Consider the following 12,181-nt stretch of genomic DNA (forward strand, 5'->3'; position numbering starts at 1 on the left):
GCAGAGTTCAAAAAACAAGTAGTAAACAGAAATGCTAAGAAAAATGCTATTTTCAGGATTTAGAAAGAGGATTCTAAAAAGCCAAAGGCTTTGAGAAGGTCTGAGGAAAATAATACAATTAAATTATCATATCGTTTTGCAGGTAACCAAAAAAAAATACCTTGTAATAAAAAAATTACAGGACATATGAAACAAAGAACTGGTAAACACTGAGATGTTGTTTTCCATGTGAATAACTATCAGTTCATTGCTATCAAAACAAGACATAAACAAAACTATGCCAAAGTGATGCTGTAGCATAAGATGGTAGAAGTATGTAGTGGTGGGGAGAAATAAGAGCAGGAAGTAAGGGTATGACTTACTGGTGCTGCAGGTGGGGAAGCAGCATGGGGACTGAGAGTGCTCCAGGAAGGGACAGGGGGAATGGTGCACTTTTTGAGTGGAAAAGACAGAGAACAGGAGTCCATTTAGACCAAGATTGAAGTCTGCAGGTTAGCCATCATTAGATTTTATAGCTTAGTTCCTTCAGGTGTTGAGACTCAAGGGGTTGAGACATTGCATTAAAAACTGAGTTAGTTCACCTACTGTGAGCAGCAGCTCTGTGATATAAAAAAACCACATATGCTTTCATTTACCTCATTATATCAGTTAAGTGGTTAAAGAAGGCAATGCATCCAAGGACATCTGAAGATACTATTGTGTCTCTTTGGTGCACCCACTTCAGTGTGGTCCTACCACTAAGCTTTGGCAGCAATTCTTAGAATAAAATTGCATTTTTTTTTTTAATTAATAGTAAATTCGCAGGTCTAGATCTCACAGCTGGGGGCAGAGGAGAGGCTGCCTTTGACTTTTTTGTCAAAGTCGGGTTGCGGGCTAGAACTAAAAATGTTTTCCCTCAATGAATATTTGCTCTGTGGATTGATTTGACAGAAGGGGGAATCCGGGGAAAAAAACCCTAACCCACACACAAAAAAACCAACCCCTCCCCAACCAAAACAAAACCCCAAACAAACAACCCAACCAACCAAACAAAAAACCAAAAAACAACCTGGGTTGGTTGCTTTAGGCTTAGCAACACGCAAACTTTGCAACCTGCATCCCGCAAACACAACCCCGTTAGCCGCCCTGGCACCGATGCCCTGACGAGCCGCGATGGGCGACTGTAGCCTGGGCAATGAGAAAGGTCACGAAAAGCCAGCAAAGGCGGCCATTTCGCATCGCTTCCCGCTAGCAGACTGCATTCACGGAGCTCTTTAGAGAACACTTTAGAGCTTTTTCTCCTCTTGCTCGTTAAGGGGAGAGAGGAGCCCGGAGAAGGGTTAATTAACCCGCCCGGAGAAGGGTGGGGGTGGCAGGGGGCTGCAGGGATGCAGCTGAGCTCTATCCCCGCTGGCCTTGGGTAGCGAGTGGGGCTTTGCCGCTGTGGTATAAATGCGTCCAAAGGGGATTTAGTCGGCTGTTGGCGAGGTACTGCGAAGAAAACGCTGTTTGTTTGTGGCGGGGCGGGGGGAAAGCCCGGGGACCCCTTCACGGCCCGGGGCGGCGGCGGCCCCAGGGAGCCGCTGGGTGGCGCCAGAGGCCTCTCGCGGGCCAAGGGCCGCGCCGGTGGCCGGGGGCCATTTTCGCGCTGCCCGCGGCCGGGCCGTGTGAGGGCAGCTGAGTGCAGGGGTTTCACTCGAGAGGCAGCGAGTGTGGGGCACACGGGCTGGCATGGCACGGGCTGTGTGTCTTTTAATATCAGAGTAAGAGATGAGGCTGGGATGGAGCGCGGATAAGAATCTGTGTTACAGCTATTCGTCACGTGGTTCACGTGCCTTTCCCTGGGGTTTTAGATTTCTGCTTGAAAATGTTACTTTTTTCTCTCGTTATATGCATTAAAAAATGGTCATGCCTACTCACCAGCCTGCTTAAAGGAGAAGGTATAAAGAAACCCGAGACTTGGTGGTGAGAGAAGATGAATGTTAGGGAGTATTGGTGACTGATAAAAGACCTGGATCTCGGCACTGTGAGCAAGATCCTGCAACTTCTGAAGTAAACTACAGGTGTGCACCACAGGCTGAAAACTGGTGCTTTTGGCAGAATTTCAATTTTGTTTTCCCCTTGATCTGAAGAATCAGACTAAAGCTTCTGTTCTCCATGAAGACATCCAGTCTTGGTTTGGAAACACCAAGCAAAGATTAAAAGTCTTCCCCCAGGGTACTTTACTTCTCTGGTTAATCACCTTGTAGATTACAATTTTGTCTGATTTCACAATTTTCTTAGCTTGAACCAGTGGGGTTTTGTGCGTGTGCGTGTCTTTCTTTGCCATGTTAATCATCTCTCTAATAATTTTTATTTTCTCCTTTTGGAGGATTTATATCCTGTAGCCGAGTAATCTCTTTGTCTTCCTTTTGATAGCCCAAACAGCTGGAGCTCCATAGGCCTCTCCTGAAAAGTATTTTCTTGAGCTCTCACCTTTTCTTTGTGTCTCTTTCTACCTCCTCCCAAGTTCTTAATCAAAGACCTGAGAAACAAGCTTCTCTTCTCTGCTCCCCTCCCCTACAGCACGGTGCAAAAATGCAGACTGTACATGCTCATTTTATTTCCTCAGATATGTATATAGTGTCTTATTTTTGTGTAAACCCAAATTTTTTCAAGTTCTTTGTTTTATAGAATACGCTGTTGTCTTGTGAGGCTGGTGTTTGCTGTTCTTACATTTATTGCATTGTGTTTGCTTGAGTGCTACGTGTTACTTGAGTTGAATTTAGTTATTATCAAGTTCTTCTACTCTTTGTCAGTCTCAGTATGATACACACATGTGTATATATCACACATACAAACATGTACGTGTGTTATGTACAGTTCTGTTTCACAGAAGAGGGAGGGAAAAACCTATTTTTATGATCTGTGTACCCAGAATGAAACCCTGCAGAACCCCGCTAGAAACTTACTCAGTTGATCAAGTTTCCCCACTATCTTTGTGAGTTTGACAGTTAGCCAATTTTTAATCCATATGTTGTGCTTTCATTGGTGTTGGATAAGAGCTGCCTTTTAAAGTGGAGTACCCTGCAGCACTGTGTCAAGGGCTCTATGGAATTTTTTACACTTTCATGATAATCATTAATAATCAATCTCACAGGCTCAGAGAGTGCAATCAGGTTTGTGAGTTGGTGTCTATTTTCCATATAAGCGGATAGGCCAGCCCTACTTATGTTTCCATCCTTTCATCCCTTATTGATTGCATTGCATGTTTTTTGCCATTATCTTACCACACATTGAGGATTATAATTACTGAGGTCAACCCAATCTCTTCTTCAGTGAGTATCAGTACAATGCTGCAGTCTTCTGGCACATTCCCAGTTGTTTGAAGGGGAATCTCTTTTCAGCATAATCGGAAGAGGTATGAAATTAGATACTACTCGGTGCCTAAGTCTCATGAGCAGCTTGATGCCAAAGGCCTGGATAAATAAAAAGTAATCATGACACTGATACTGTTCTGTCAAAGATCCTAGGATTTGTTGATCCTCCAGAACGTGTCTTTAAACCTCCATTTGACCTTCATGTTCCTGTAAATTTTATACTCTTTAAAGCTGTAGTGTGGAAGGGTGAATACTGTACAGCAGTGTTTTGCACAATCCCTAGCATGTATTGAAACTCCATTTTCATTCTTAGCAATTTATTTTATTTTTTGTGAAGAGTAACTGAAGGACTGTCTGTATCATTTTACCAGACTGTAATCTTTAACTGGGTTGTAACCAATTAACCTGACTAAGAGCAGACAGAGTTATCAGTGCAAACAGCCATCTGTTCATATCCTCCCTTTTAGCCACTGTACAAAGTAGTCTGAAAAATGTAGAGCAGGAAAGAGAATGGGCAGATAAACTGGTCTCCAGAATGATCCTCCAAAGAATCTTATCTTTCTTTCCAGCGAGAAAGGGATATTAATTGAATCCTCAAATTGCATTTGTGAAGAGGAGTTTTATAATTAATTTCTTTCTGTTTTGTCTAATTCTGTGCAATTGGAGCTGTAATTTTGCTAACTGGGAAACTTGAATTTGCCATTCCCCAACCCTACAGATAGATATAGGCAGCCATCTTAGATTTCACAGTATGGTTAAACCATATCCATTAATATCTAATAAATTATTCAAGAATTTTGGAAGACAAAAGATCCACACATACAAAGGTTTATTTAAATAGAGATTTATTTATTTATTTATTTTTTTTTTTTTAAATTTGGATCAGTTGTATTGCTAAACTGATGAGATTACACCCGTACTGAGTCTCCTGAGCCATGTACCAGTGTGATGAGTGAGGGGGTGCCTCCCTCCTCATGTTTTTCATGGCAAATATACTTGGGGGTATACCTAGGAGTCTGGAACAGGAGCTGAAACCTTACTGACTATAGACAGCAATTTAATTATTGATTGGAATGGAAAGCCACTTAACCATTGGTCTTCATAATGTGCTTGGTGAACAAGAGGAGAGGGCTCTGATTTCAGTCACACTGGTAATTTCTGGCTTTTTCATTTAATTCTGTGATACACACTGTGACTTTTGTGCTCCTGAAAAGAAAGAAGTGTTTTGTATGACAGGTGCTTTGTGAGCTCAAAGGAATAAAATCATTCTTCCTCCTCCCCTGATTTTCCTGTTATTCCAGTCCTAGCTTTAAGTCCTTCCCTGAAGCACAGACTCAGCAGCACTGTGGATGCAGAGCTGTGTGGTGACGTCAGTCAATTGCATGTGCGTCAGAGCTCAGAAATGCAATATAAGCTATTAAATGAGGCTCTTGGCTAAATTTCTAGCTGCTCCCAGTCTATAGAACTGCAGCTGCTTTCTCTGGTGGTGATGTCCCTTTGGGCTTGCACCTGTACCCCAGGTGTGCTGCTGTCACTACTCTGCATGGAGCACCTATGGTGGTGGTTCCGCTCTGTCACCAGGTACAAAGCTGGTGTGCCCAGAGGTGTGTAATGAAGGGATAAGGGGCAACAGTGAAATGTTGCAAGGAGAGAAATTCCATTTTGATGTGGGGAAAAAAGTCCTCCCTGTGAGGGTGGCAGAACACTGGAAACAGAGCCAGAGACATGATCACTCAATCCACACTGAACCTCGAGTGGACAAGGCCCAAGATCTCAATATCTACTGTGAAGTTGGCCCTGTGTGAAAAAGCATTTGGACTAAGTGACCTCCACATGTTGCTTTCAGCCAAAATATTTATTTTTTTTTTTTTTTTTAGTGATTCTTCTGCAGTCATTGGTACCCGTTCCTCATAACAAAGTTCATTTTGGCTATCTGGATGATACAAGTCAGTTTTTCACCCCAGGATGATTCAGAAGTGTCCTTATGTTTCTCCCTGAAATTTACCTTTTTTTTTTTTTCCAGGCTTCTCACCTTGGTGGCTTCATCTCAGAAGTTGCTCAGTAGCTGGATTCTTGTCTGCTTCCCCAGGTGTGGGGTAAGGCCTTACGCTGGAATACAAGCTATGGAGCATAAAGAATTGAAAACAACTATTAAAAGAGGTGATTTTGAACGAATGAGTGTGTTCTTCACTAATGTGAATCTCCCATTTACTTCAAATTACAATTGTTAAATTAGAAACAGCAAACATTTCTTTAAGGTACCTAAGCAACAGCTGCTTTTCTGGTTTCCATGCTGGGAGTTAGTGGCTTAGGTAATTGGGTTCATTGCTATTTGGAGCATAATCAGCAAGCATTCAGCTTCCATACAGCTAGCATATAAAATTTGCGAGAACTGCATACCATGCATGTTCAATCAGTGTAAATCATTTAGCAGCCCACATAATGGATGTCTGGATGTTGGACTAAAAAATTCACTTGGTAATACAGGCAGATGAGTCATGAACAAATTTTCCAGTTTATAAAATTATTGTATCCACAAGAGACTCAGAAAGCTGAACAGATGTTAGCTTTCCAGCCAGTAGAAGAGAAGATGAAATGCTGTTGTAGTATTTTCATGTATTCTGAGTATTTTTATTCGGTACCAAGGTGGCATTTTGCTGCATTTAATAATTATTACTGACAATAGCCCAGCTCTAATCACTTGAGGAACTGGGCAATATTTTTCTGTTCACTGAAAGCTCATGGTAGTGGTGATCAGATGTAAACAGATCTGTCTTAAAAGTAAGTTTGCACCAGGGTTTTAGCAGACTCTCCACTGCCTGAATAGGAAGCTAGTGAATCTTGTCTGTGCTTGAGGAACAGTGTACAGTTGCTGTGGAAGTCAGAGCCTTGCTAATAATTCCGCAGAGATTTCCTGGGATTAAACTGTCAGAGTATGGCCCTCATTTAGACCACTGACATTAGAATAGGAGTGTGTTGCCCAAGTATCAGCAGCTGCAAGGGATGCAGATGATGAACTTCCTCCTTGCCAACAGATGTCATGTCCCTAAACCTTTTCACTCAGTATCTCTTTGCCAGTCAGCAAATGCTATGAGCAGTGAAGCATAGATCTGAGCTCACTTTCTTTCCTTTCTTGAATAGCTCCTGTGTAATAGGAGAGGAAACACTGCCCCTTTCCATTGCATACCTCTCCTCTTACTTGCAATGTCACAACATTAAGGAATCAGCAGGGAAATCAAACATCTTACAACTTCTTATTTGAAATGAGACCTTGTTTAGCCCCTCTTCAGACAAAAACTCTCCTCACTATCAATTATCTTTCCTGAATTTCGGCTAGATTCTCAGAAATTTTTTTTTCTCTTTACATCTTTCCATCCACTCTGCCATGCTTGGATGTGTATCCATATCACAGATGAAATGAGCGTGTCTTGGTAAACAGGACCTTTAGCTGGTTAGTTGCAGAGAATAAAATGCCATGGGTCAAACTCACTGATTCTTAGTGTTTGCCTGGGTTGAGTCATTAAGCAGAATTTGGCTCTGTAAATCCTAAGGAAAAAATGGTTAATTTTTATATGATATTTCAGTTGCAGGCATGGGGTTGTTGGGTTTTTGTTGTTTTGGTTTTTTTTTTTTTTGCTTTTTGGGACACTGATAACTTTAAAACAAAAAGCACTGATCAGAGATTTTGAGTTATTCTTGAAAAGCTTTTGAAACTCTATCAGTTACATTAAAATAAGAGAAGAGTGTCTCTTGGGTTTTAAAATGTATATACTGATACTCTGCACTTGTTTTCAGTCCAGACTCTCGAAGTGCTCCATAATAATAGAGTTAGTGCTGCTGCTTCAGGAGAGGAATCCTGCTCCCACAGAAAAATGCAGTTATGGAAAACTGCCTTTTTAATGCTACCATGAAAGAGCAAAGCACTTTGCAAAGATCTGATCTCCCCAGACTCGAAGCTCTAGCTCCAAGTAAGATAAAAGATAACAGTTGCTCATGGATGTAAAAGGAGGAGGAGGAGGAATAGGAGAACAGGGATTATAGATCAAAGCTGTAACATTTTGCAAATCGTAATGTGAGAACCTTCTCTAGGTCATGGATCTTTTTCATTCCATTTGTCTCTTCTTCCTGACTAGCAGGTAGGGTTCTCTGTGCATAATTCTGTTTCTCCCTTCTCCCTCTACCCCTCCCTTCTCTTATGCTTAGAAACCCTTGTTGCAGGTCACGGTGATGTGAGCTGGCTGCTTAACTGCTGTACAGAATCAGGATAAAAAGAGTCCTTCCTGAAAGGGCTGAGGAGTGATTTGTGTGAATCTCACAAAATCTAGCCTCCAGTTCAGTTGTTCTTTAGTGCTAATGGAAATAATTTCTCATATACAGGGACAGACTTGACATGACAATCAGAGTCAAAGTTGCCCTTTGGAAAAAAGGTAGGGTTTGTCCCGAGAACATCGGTATACCCAGCTGCTAAGAAAAGCCATCCTGGGGACTGACCTAGGCTGGTTGTAGAATCAGTTCATGCTGAAGTGTCTCTAGTATCTCTGCCCTGTCTTGCATTGTGCTACAGCTTCAAAGCACTGAGAAATAACAAACATGAAAGACTTTAGGGAGCTAGTGAAATTCAGCAAAGTTCACTAAAAATGGAGTAAAAAAAAAAAAGTCTCTTGTAAGGCAATCGATTATATTAACAACCTAGCCATGTTTCTTCATTCTCTTTCTAGAGGCAGAACAAAGAAATGGTATAGACTTTTATTCCAGAAAAAGTCATTCTCCAGCAAGACAAACAAATTCTTCCCAAACTTTGCTAGTGACAGAAGGCAAGGAAGGGTAATTGATGAACCATCGTGCAGATGTTTACAGAGCTGTTAAGATTTATGTGTGAAGTCTGTTCACCCCTGAAGATGCAGTATTTTCTGTAAGGAAGAAACTGGCAGGTCAGTGGGAGATAACCTTCTCAATTTCTCTTCCTGTCAGTGTAAGGTGGTTTTGGACCTAAGAGTGAACTGCAAATTACCCAGCTGCAGTTTGTCAGTTCTTGGGGCAGTAGACTGCGACAGTTTTTTTCTATGTGATTTTTTTTGTTAGAAATAACATGTCCAAGTCTATGACTGGACTGATACAGGAAGATAAAATCATCATGTACAATATACATGACATGAGTCCTGGGATCCACCATTTAAATATTGTGATGTTGAGGAATTACAATATTTGTGTTGGTTAATTTGATGCTTTGTGTTTAGGTATTTGAGATTCCTGGTAGCACTACCAGGGACTCTGTTACCAGTCTAAAGATACCAATAGTCAGCATGAACTTTCAAGTATCAGGCACTACAGCTAAGGGATTTTTATGACTTTCTTCCTCTGAAGGTACTAAAGGCCTTGAAGGAGCAATTTGTGGGAAGCCTTCAAATAAAAGGTAATAAAGTGAAAGGCTGTTTTACTTTCTATGAGCATGGAAAAAAAAAGGAGAAGAAGAGTCTGTATTTTTAGGATACTAGAGAGAAACACAGTTGATAAGGTCTCGGTGTTTTAAATTAGTCTGGTGCTGAATATGTACCAGTTAAGTAAGGGAAAAGATATTATCTGTACTGAAGAAGAAAATCAAGCCACTCTTTAAATTTAGTGAATTTCTACAAAGTAGTTACATACCTAGTAAATCACTTTAATTTGTGACAGATAATGTTGTACTAAAGAAAATGTAGTGGGGTTGTAATCGGGTTTGGAGGTTATAAACTTTGTGGGAAACCAGGCTATTAGGATAAACTTTTTAACTTGGCTCAACTTGTTACCCTGTGAGGCTCCTGTCATTAGACTGTGGTATGCCAGGCTCCCTTGCTGAGTTGCCATCTTTTTCCACCTGAAATGTGCCCTGCTCCTGTGCCTCCCTCTGCCAAGATATCCTATAGCTCTTTATTTGTAGACCTTTCCCTTTTTTGCACAAAAACAGGTTCATAAAGTTGACCAAAGTGGAGGGAAAACTTCCTGATGTTATGCCATTATTGTAATTTTTAATGATACATGGCTGTCTTGAGACATTTTGTCATTTCTGTCCTGCTTTTTAAGGTTGCTACTTAACCAAGATAAACCAATATGTTAATTGAGTAGATGTTCTGACACCCAGATCAGCTTGCAGGATTCATGAGTTATTAGTGGACAGGTCCAAATCTGTCTGAAAAAGTCATTGAGATTAATTTGGAAGATGAAGCACAATTATTACACAGTACAAGCCAAAGCAAGGTGAGGTGCAGAGAGTTAGGCAGGGCTCTTACATCAGCAGTGAAACTGCCCACAGTGCAAGTGAGAGCACTTGCTGAGAAAGCAGCAGTATGCAAGTGCATTTCTTCTTGCACACAATTTGCAACTTTGTACTCAATGCTTTTCTAGGACATTCATTTAAAAGAAAAAATAGTTTGACCTAGCTTTGGGGAGGATCTTAATCTTTAGCCATTTTTCACTTGCTTGCAGGAGTTGTTTCTATGCAGATCTCTTATAATGGCACACTGGTTGCACACCTTGTGCAGCTCATGGCCAACTCCACCTACTTTTAGACCAACTTTGACTGTTCACATTATCCAGGAAATGGACTGCTGAATGGAGATTTTTTTTGCTATGTAAAGAGCAGAGGGTTGCATTTGAGTGTTAATCACATGTTCTGTTAAATTTGAAGGCAGGAGTTGAAGAGGAAAAAATGTGGTAGAAGGCTCAGCAATGTTGTTTAGCTGCTGTAGGATTCATACAGGATCAGAGTTCTGGCTGTATAGATCAGGCTAAGGGCCTAGACAACTTTTGGCCTTTCATATAGGCTGTGTTCCCTTCCTCACTCCTGTTTCAGTCTCTCTTATTTTGTTTATTGCCAGCTAAGAAGTCTCACTTGCTATATATGCTGAATGCAGATTGTTTGAACCAAGATCTGCATCTCGACTAGTTCTATGAGATATCTAGGTCATAAAGTAATTAACAATTAAACCGACAATTCAAATAGAGAAGACCTCCTGGCATGAAGACATAATGCAAGTGTTAATAGTTCTTATTTCAAAAGCAGTGTTGTTTTAAAGCCATAACAGGGAATAGATGTCATTTAGGATAGCTGAGTGGGGAAGAATTCTGAAAGTGAGACATGAATTCAACTTAAAAGGCTCAATGCTGTATGTGATAAGGGACCTGTACATGACACCTAGACGTTGCACACCTGACCTTTCGGGGGGGAAACTTCTGCCTCTGATCCTTGTACTTAGGTCACTCTAAATCAGTAAGTCTGTTCCCAGATGTATCAGTGCAAAATGAAAATAGATGCCTATAGGATGGGAATTTAGAGAATACTTTGAATGAATGATTTTTGTCTGAGCTGCTAATGCAGCTGCTTCAGTGAGGAGACTGGTTGGATTGTAAGCCTTTTGGAGCAGAGGATGTTTTCTTGTGTAAGAGGCTCCAGTGTTCTTCAAGGCCCCATAATCCTGTTGAAGAGTAACCTACAGTGTGTAACCTACCACATGCAAGTTGCTCACTTTTGTGGCAATGACACACATGGAATTAGGATGTGGTGGTGGAGGAGAAGAAGTAGGGGAAGCACTAATGGCTTAACTTTTTACATGTACTTACTTTAGCTACTGACGATGTGATAACAGGGGAAAAAATGCATGAAGAAATATTTCTTCCTCTTTGTCTATAAATGCATATAACACACAAGATATATTTCTGCCTGCTTTTTTAAAATTCTCTGCAGCACTCTCTCCTCTGTGAGCATACAGGATTATGCATTAAGACAGAATTAATCCCTCATTGCGAAACACAGGCTCAGCATTTGCCATGGCTTTGCTCTAAGAAAGGGATTCAGACATTGTGGTCTCTATCAAAGAATGGCAGATTCTTGGCAGAACATTTTTCCATTTGTTTCTGCAAGTGAAACAGTTAATAAATCAATCATGCATCATTACTGGATTAGCAATCACACCCCCAAATACTAAGAACTGTTCACTCTTTCTCCTGAAGATTACCTTTAAATCCTATCAAGGGGCAAAATGCCTTTTGCCTTGCCTGGCATTAGCACCCTACTGACCTACAGGCAAAGTCAATAGTCAGTAAACTAGCTCTCTGTCATGGTGAAAGAACAGCGTGCCTTAACCAGATCCACCGTTTCTTAAGACGATTTGAGTTTCTCCTGTCAGTGCCTCCACTCTTTACTTTTTCCTTTGTTCTATTTTTTCCACCTCAGCAAGTCTGAAGCTGAACAGAAGGAAGTTTGCCACAATGAATCACTCAAGAGTCTGTTGTGGGGTCACACAGGCTGGGGGAGTTTTGCAAAGCTGAAGACTGCAGAGGAGCTGGAACCAAGAAAATGAAGAGAAGGTAGGCACTTAACAAGTTCTTTCTTTCTTGTTAATAAAGCTTATTTACCTCTTGTCTGCAGTGGAATGTGGTCTGTAAAACTGCCTGCTCCTCTTGGTCTGAAAGCTAAGCAACAGCACTGGAGAAAGTTCATAAATTGATGAGAGGATTCACGGTCTGTGAGCTCTCCTTGTCTGCAGTTCCAAAGGAGAGTTACTTTAAGTAACTTAAACTTTTGGACGTACAAAATAATACTTTTATCTTTTGTTTTGAAATGCTCACCAATTAAATGGCTTAGCTCAGTAATGACTTCTTACTTTGCCTTATAAGCTACTTTGTGTTTATTTTCATGGTGTTTGATTCATTATCACTGGGATTCATTTACAAAAGCACTGGAGTATTATATGCAGAAAATATACAAAAAGTAAGATTGCACCTAAGTTATGATGTGTTTCATTTTTAAGGAGCAGATATTTTTAAAATATTTGGGTTTGAAACCTACAATATATAGATACCAAAAT

General features: G+C 40.8%; 1 long non-coding RNA gene across 1 annotated transcript; it reads left to right on the forward strand.

Annotated features, from left to right (window-relative positions):
* Positions 1–2,138: 2,138 nt before the first annotated feature.
* LOC120323897 lies at positions 2,139–11,657 on the forward strand. The gene is made up of 3 exons (XR_005564812.1): positions 2,139–2,196; positions 5,362–5,498; positions 11,548–11,657. It is a non-coding gene; the product is annotated as an uncharacterized LOC120323897 (long non-coding RNA).
* The last annotated feature ends 524 nt before the right edge of the window (positions 11,658–12,181 follow it).

The sequence above is a fragment of the Pipra filicauda genome, unplaced genomic scaffold, assembly GCF_003945595.2.
Source record: "Pipra filicauda isolate LSUMZ 115617 unplaced genomic scaffold, ASM394559v2 scaffold368_size711631_pilon, whole genome shotgun sequence".
In the NCBI taxonomy this organism is placed as follows: Eukaryota; Metazoa; Chordata; class Aves; order Passeriformes; family Pipridae; genus Pipra; species Pipra filicauda.